Source organism: Grammomys surdaster, unplaced genomic scaffold, assembly GCF_004785775.1.
Source record: "Grammomys surdaster isolate TR1022 unplaced genomic scaffold, NIH_TR_1.0 139, whole genome shotgun sequence".
Taxonomy (NCBI): Eukaryota; Metazoa; Chordata; class Mammalia; order Rodentia; family Muridae; genus Grammomys; species Grammomys surdaster.
In genome coordinates, this window is record NW_021604597.1 from 15468497 (window position 1) to 15476461 (window position 7965).

Below are 7965 nucleotides of genomic sequence, written 5' to 3' on the forward strand. Positions count from 1 at the left end.
GATAACGGCGAATACTAAGGCAGCAACATCCCATAGTACCACCTTTATTGCTTTTGGGGAATAAGAAAATCTAATTATGCAAACACGCAAAACAAACATTAAACAAAAAATTGGCGGCATGACAATCCACTCGCTCGGCATTCCTAATGGCCCAGCAGCCTGCATCGACGCACTCGACAGCTCGGCTAACGCTGCCTGGTGCTGGAACCAGGAAGGCGCTGAGCTTAAATTGAAGCAAGTTCTGCGGACGCCGGTGGCGGCGTGGTTAGAAGAGGGGGTTCCAGGTCCCCACGTCAGGAGGTGCGAACCCGAAGGTCGATCCAGGTGATGCCGGCGTCCAGAGCTTGGGGGCGGCGCCCGCGAAGGAGGCGTTGCGAGGCCTTGCTCCGCGGGAGGCGGCGTGGGGCCTGGTGCAGTCTGTGGCTAAGAGCTCGCCGAGGGTTGGGCCGCGGCCCGTGGCGTGCGGTTTGGAGCCATGCGCATGCGCCCCGCACCCAGGACGTTCCCAGCCTGCTATCCCTGGGCAAGGGGGTCTCAGGGAGTGAGCTGTTGTGGGTGGCGAGCGGCCGCAGGCCTCAGGCGTGGCCTACAGTGTGGAGGTGTTGTGGAGAGTTAGCCCCAGCCCGCCGGTCCCGGGTCCTCTATCGCCGTTCATCGGTTTCCAGTTGTCCTTCCTTAATAGCCTGCTTCACTCTCACCTCCTCCAGGTAGTCGGAGCGAGGGGGAGGATGCGTGCACTGAATCCCCACTCCCTCTCCTGTCTATCCAATGTTTGTTAGCTGGAAAGACCTTTCCTATCTTGACATAGACACACATCACTTTAAACATTCTGTAAATTTAACTTCAAGACTTTTGGTCATGTGACCTGAACTCATTCACCTTTTTCAGGCGTTACAATGGATGTTGCCTGGCCTAGATTTTAGGTCATTATTAATGTAATTTCTAAGTTGTATTTTTAAATGCTTATGGGGAAGGGAGCCCTAGATTCGCCAGTAACCCAGTTTTGTCCCTACTAAGTACTAGATTGTTAAATAAATTCACATATCATGTGTTGGCATATGAAGGTATTCAAGTTGTCATCTTTGAACTTAGATGTAAAAGCTCCCAGAGAAGGAGCTACTTAGAGTTTTCAGGTTTTAAGGAGTGGAGCAGATGTGACAGGTACAACCTTGTGGGGAAAGTAGCTATCCTTTGAGAGCTTCTCTAATCTTAGAGTTTATGAATATTCACTTTCTTTGCAGACAAAGGAGATTTCTTGCTAAGTGGTAGCACTTTATTACTGTATGTTCAATAAGAAGGCAAAAAATGTCTGAAGCTGAAAAAGACAAAGGCAGCTGGCACTTGTCTGTTAATTGGCCTTGCTGACCCAGTCTCTACAATTCAGCACGTAACGTTGTGATGTGAATTGGTTGTCATAGGGTTGTTGTAGTGCATTTACAGAGATCTTTTTCTGATTTCACTCTCAGAACATGGGAAGGAAGTCCTGTGATTTGTCAGCTTAAAGAGACACTAAATAATCTACAGGATGTTGTTGCAACAGGAGTGTTTTATTGTTTGATTGAAAATAATGTTATTTGTGTACAGTATATTCTGATCATGGTTTTCCTTCATCTCCCAAACTAACAAACAAAAAAAGAAAAAGGAGCATAAAAAATGTACACACACACACACACACACACAATCCATAAAAATCTCAAAATTGGAAACCATAATGTATAAGCAAAAGACCAGTATGGTTAACAAAAATGACCAAACAAAGTAGTATGAGACCAAAAGCAAATTCTAAAAATAACTTTGTGTTTGTTTTATGTTAACCATCTTCTGCGGGACATGGTGCCTGCCCTTAAGTATTGTTTGTGTACCCTTGAAGAACTAATTGTTCTGTTTCTAGTAGTTGTTGACTGGAGATGACTTCTTGTTGGGAATGGGAGCTCCTGTCTACCACCCCATCTCATGGCTGGTACCCTTTCTGGTTTGGCTCTATGTCGTCGGCCCTGTGCATGATGCCATAGTATCTGAGTTCATATGTGGGTCAGTCCTAACAACAGTGTTTTGACAGAATTCTTTTTCTTTTGAGTTTTGCCTTGTTATATCTGAATTTTTACCTCTGTTCTTACAATTCCTTTGGATGGTTCTGTTTCTGGATTTTGTCGTATGTTAAATAAGTGTTCACCCCAGTTTTACTTTTTGTTCTGTTTTTTTCCAGTGTCTCTGGCAGCCCAGGATGGCCTTGAACTTGCTGTATAGCCTGATGAGATTGTAAGCATGTGCTACCACACTCCTCCATTTTACTTTTCTACCTTTTATTGAGGAGGAGGCATGTACCCAGGATCAAAAATTCTATTTTCATTATTTAATGAAACACTATGCTGAAGTATTTATAAACTGCCATATCCTCTGTGAACCCTTGTTCTCTTAAACTAATTGCCGATTTTCTGAAACATAATAACTACTTGTTTTATCCTTATTAAGGATATGCCTTGGCAATTGGAAAATACTGGTTCACTGACTTAGATGTGTCTGTCAAATGTTGGCATCCTTTATTGTATATCAAGCATTCACTTTAATTAATATTGCCTCAGATCCTAGAAAAAAGAAGGTCTGAGTACTAGGCAGATACAAACTGTCCAAAATTCAGATCTTTCTGTTAAGAGCTGCATGTTATGATTGGTAACAAATACCATTAATTTTTCTTGCTATAAAAGGCTATATTTATTTAGTCTGGGAAAAAGACTGCCAAATGATCATCTATTGGCAGTCTTACAATAAGAAGCATGTTTTATAATAAAAGCAGCTAGTTCAGCTTGCAACTCAGTTGCAGTGTTTTAGGACAGCCAGCATTCTTCACCGAATGATAGATACTGTGTTTATTGAAATTTAATAAATCTCATGATTTTCATTCTGTTGCCAATGGCATTTCTTTTGGGTGTGTGCGTGCTGTGTGCTGTTGCTGGACTGAGGATTGAACCTTGGTTTTATAGAAGCTGGGCAGGTTTTCTACCACTTAGCAAGATTCTTGGTCTTGTCAAGAGTGTTATTGAGTTGCCCGCCAGTGGGATGTAAAATAGGGGGAACAAGGACAGAATGTGATGACCCTAGTATAGTTTGCTTCTGCTTTAAAATTCTGCCTGTAAAAATTTCAGACCATCAAAAAAGATAATGTTTGTATATTATAATGAAAATAATTTTACCTCTTGGATTTCCTGACTTGAAGGGTCCTTGGGCTCGCTTTTGGGAGCTGTTGATACACTAGAATGTAATACTTTGGAAGGCGAGGACTTCCTGCATAATGTCCATTGATGTATCTCTTAACCTGGGTCAGCTCTCATCCTGAGATGGTTACCCATTTTCAGTGTTAGGCCGCTCACCTTTGACTCTGTGTTGACTTTGTTGTGTCTTGCTTTTCTCCTGGAAAAGTACACTGTTTGGAAACTTCCTGAAGAAGGATGAGCATGAGATGTTGTTTTGAGAACTTACATTTCTAAAAAATATCTTTTTTTCTAGCCTTACACTACACCACTGATTTGGTAACAAATGGAAAAAGATTTGAAGTTGAAATTAGTTTTTCAGAAATTGGAAGGTGAATTTTCTTCGTGGCTACTTGAAAAGCCTGTGCTTTTTATTATGCTTTCCTTTGTTTTATTTCATGACTCTGGAATTATCTGAGATCTTCTCTACATTCTTGGTGCCTGATAATTATTGCTTTTCCTTGTTTGGGTTCAAAAGGGCCTTCTGTATACTAGGCAGCATCTTTAGTGTCTTAGGTTTTTTTTCTAAGGTATACCTAGCCTATTTATTTATTTATTTTTAAATTTCGCTGTCTAGGTACTTGGGAGAAATGAATTTATTTATTTATTTATTTATTTATTTATTAGAACGTCTTTGCATTTCCCCTCATTTCTCTTTCTTTCTTTCTTTTTTTTTTTTTTTTTTTTTTTTTTGTAACAGCATTTTTATCAGTTGGATTTTGGATTTCCTGGATTGCTCTCCTTCCTTTTATTTTAAGGTTTTCATGTTTGTCTCATTTTCTTTCACCTTCTATGAGTGTATGACCTTTTCCAACCCTATCTTGTCTGTCATTTATTTAAACAAAGCTCTCCTGTCCTTGGAGCATTTTCCTATTTCTTGCTGCGGCATTGTTTCATTATCTACCTGAAGATATTAATGGGTTTTTGTTCTAGAAGTTTTTGTTATTTTTCTCTGTATGTTTCCACTTTACTCTGGGCTGCTTTCTTTCTGTTTTCTGCCTTCTGGCTATTTGTTTACTTTTGCTGTTTGTGCTGGATATTTCATCGGGCCTCACAGACCCTGCAGTGTGCTGAGCACTGAGCCAGTCTTCCTTATCCCCACAGAGGCGCCCTTACCATTTGGCTCTCTTTTGTGTATTTTCTAAAAGGTTAACAGAAAAAAAGTTTATAGAACAATTTTACTGTTTGAACTTATCAGTTGTGACCTATGTTACAGGGTCGGTGGGTGGGAGCTTGCCATTTTCTTCATAGGACCATTGGATACAGTTTTTTTTAATAGAGATCTTATTTTTGTCCAAGGATGTACACTTGGCTGCAGAGTTTTTGTTCAGTCACTTTTAGTTTGGTATCACTGTGCCTTCCCTGCCTTTTTAAAAGAGAACTCTTAGACCTTGTACTCCCCATTCAATACTCCAGTACCCTGCTGGGGTTGGAGAGGGCCAATCACCTGGCCAGAGAGCATGGGGGAGGGAACTGGACAATATTTCTTGTACAGAAATCCAATCACTTCCATGTATTTAGCTTCGTACCTTGCGCCTGTATGGTATCTGGTGTTCAAATTCCTGATTCATTATGATTTTTGTTGCATAAGTTGGCTGTCTTCTTGTTGGAATTTTCTGCAAGTTGCTTAGTATTCAATTTTTGTAGTTCTGAGTCCTTCATCAGTTTTCATTTGCTAAAATGTCATCAATTCATCTTGTGTGCTGTTCTCTGTTGTTTTCTTGTTCCCTCCCTTCCTCCTTCTTCCCTACCTCTTTCTTTCTTGTTTTTGTTTGTTTGTTTGCTTGTTTTTGTTTCTTTGTCTAGCCCTTTCTATCCTGGAACCTGCTGTGTAGACTGGAGTGTTCTTGAATTCCCAGAGATCTGCCTACCTCCCATGTGCTGGAGTTAAAGCCATCCGTCACTACTGTTGAGATGTCTTCTAGTTTCTTCATCCTTGTGAACTTACTTTTCTATTTCTTTGGTAATTCAACAGATTTATTTATTTGTTTATTTTAGACCTAGCTGGCCTCCAACTTGTGGAAATCCTCCTGCCCCTATCTCTCAAATGCTGGGATTATAGGTTTTGTGCCACTATGTCTGGGACTTTTAAAATAAGAGTATAAAATCTTGATGTTTCAGTATTTCCTAAATGAGAGTATAAAAAGACCTAATAAGAAGTTATTTTAGTTTAAATGTTTGTGGAAGAGAAAAGTTACACATTTTTGTTTTGCTCTTCAGACACAGTTGCACTCCTGCAGCAGCCCTGGTGACCTGAAACTTGTTATGTAGACTAGACTGGCCTTGAACTCAGAGATCTGCCTGCCTCTGCCTCCTGATTGTGTATTAAAAATGTGTATTACCACACTTGCTAGTTTGTGTAATTTCTTATAGTGAAAACAAAACAAAGAAAAAAGACAGGAAGAAAGAACCAGGAAGAAAATATTAGCATCACTCAACTGAGTATTTATTTTTATATTTAAAATCATATACATATAAAGGGGTATTTCATGTAGATGTAATACATACATATATACCTATGAATGCATTTTATATACATATGTGTGTGAATATATGTAGCTGTGTACTCTATACACATATGCACACAGATACACACACGCACACTTTTTAATTCAGAGCTGGCTTTCAGTTTGGAAGTTTGCTAAAGGATATTAGTGATTTGCTTAAAGTTCAAAACTCCAAGGGTTCGCAGCCTTCTGTTGAATTGTACTATGTTGGACATGTGACTTGAGTAGTTGGTGTGAAAGCCTGAGGACTTTGTTTGAGTCCCACTACCCATGGTTATAGGGGAAAATGAACTTCCCAAAGGATATCCTCTGACCTCCTCATGCACACTTAAGTGCATGCCTGGCCACACACATTCTATACATAGTACAATACTAATAAAATAATTTAAAGAAACTATATTTACAAATCTAAATACAAATCTTTAATTCTGGTTCTAGGTAAATTTTTTAAAGTTTTGAATTAGTCCTAACAGAAATATTAACACTGAAATCACCTCAGGGGTGCTAGATCATCTGAAAATTCTCAAACAAACCAAAAATTTAATACATTATTTTGTTTATGGTCAAATTTAACTTATTTTGAGTAATTACTAAAGAAAGTTGAGATGTTTGATCTAAATTATTGCTTAGGATGAATCTTTGTGTTTTATTTATGATGTTTTAAGTTAACTAGTAAGCATTTTATCAAGAAAGTATTGCACATGAGAAACTCAAGGCTACCTTATAGTAACACAGGTTCTGATTAGCTAATTCCTAAATATCAAAATCTGACATTATTTTTCGTTTTTTCATTTTTTATGTTAGAAACATAACTATGTAGGAAGTCTTCAGAAAAGTTATGTTTTATATTTTGAAACTACATTTATTTCCATTACAATTTATTACTATTACTGAAGAGGTCATCTCAGAGCCTTTGGAAAATTCCACCAGGCCCCCTCTCTTCCCAGAAGGGAGAAGTCCTTAGAACAGGTAGGCATCCTCCCTTCTGGAAGGGAAAGGTTGAATCACATTCCTCAGGAGGACCAGGGGTGGGGGTGGGGATGTGGGTGGGGAGGTAGGTGGATGGAGGGTGGGTGGGTGGCCGCCTGAAGATAAGAGGAGCTCAGAGCAAGTAGACACATTCCTCAGGGAGGGACAACCTTCGGCCTCCAAAGACAATGAAAGCTCTTGTCACTTCATCCCCTAAGAGCCAATCAGCTTAAAAGTCACACTATTCGCCAATCATATTGTGCCTAGTTGCTGTTTCTCTATTCTGCCCCTGGAAACAGTATAAAAGTTCACCAAACTAGCTGCCCAGGGTCGCCTCTCCTTTTGGATGCAGGATGACCCCAGCATGCTGGAACGATAAAATTCCTCTTGCTTTTGCATCGATCCCAGGCTCCGTGTTGTTCACTAGGGTGTCTCAGGTAAGTTAATGCTTGCCAGAGTCTTACATTACCTTCTAGGGAGGAGAGCTTCGGAATTCATGTTTCAGATCAAATTCCTGAAAGCAAAGTTGAAGCTACTAGTGGTAGATCCCTTCTTTAATTCTAGCACTTGGAGGCAGAGGCAGATGAATCTCTGTGAGAGTTACAGGCCAGTATGGTCTACATAGTGAGTTACAGGCCACCTGGGGTGACATAGTGAAAACCTGTCTTTACAAAACAAAAACAAAAAAGAAGAGAGGAAGAAAGGAAGAAAGGAAGGAAGGGAGGGAGGGAGGGAGAAAGAGAAAGAGAAAGAGAAAGAAAAAGAAAAAGAAAGAGAGAAAGAAAGAGAAAGAAAAAGTACAATGTAGATCCTGGGCTGTGGCACTGGTTATTTTGGGCCTACCCCACCATGCAGTATCTATCATGCATACAAGGGTGCAGTTTTGATTGCTGCAATGCTGGCTTTATAGTGGGGTAGCATTATAATATCTGCTCAGGTGTGGTTGAGTCTCATTAGCCACATTCAGTTATGCTATTATGCCTGCTTGTGGTTTGGTCTAAAAGGAGCTGCTGTTTTCTTTTAGAGGGATATATTCTGAATCATTCTTGCATTTGGAAATCCTTAGAAGGAGCTATTTGTTTTTTATTTTTCAAGTAATCTTGCTATACGTTCATTTTAATTTTTATTTCTGTGTACATGTTTTCTTATAGCTTCTTCACATAAAACAACAATAATGATGATGCTGTAATAAAGCCTTCATAATTTCCTCCCTCCTTCCCTCCCTCCCTCCCTCCCTTCCT

At 39.7% G+C, this 7965-nt stretch overlaps 1 protein-coding gene across 1 annotated transcript in view; it reads left to right on the forward strand.

Annotated features, from left to right (window-relative positions):
- Positions 1-204: 204 nt before the first annotated feature.
- Positions 205-7965, forward strand: part of Rsrc1 (arginine and serine rich coiled-coil 1) — a 326375-nt gene continuing 318614 nt past the window's right edge. Inside the window, exon 1 of the mRNA XM_028763545.1 lies at positions 205-324. The gene's annotated coding sequence lies outside the window, so the exon portion shown is untranslated. The remainder of the gene's footprint in view (positions 325-7965) is intronic.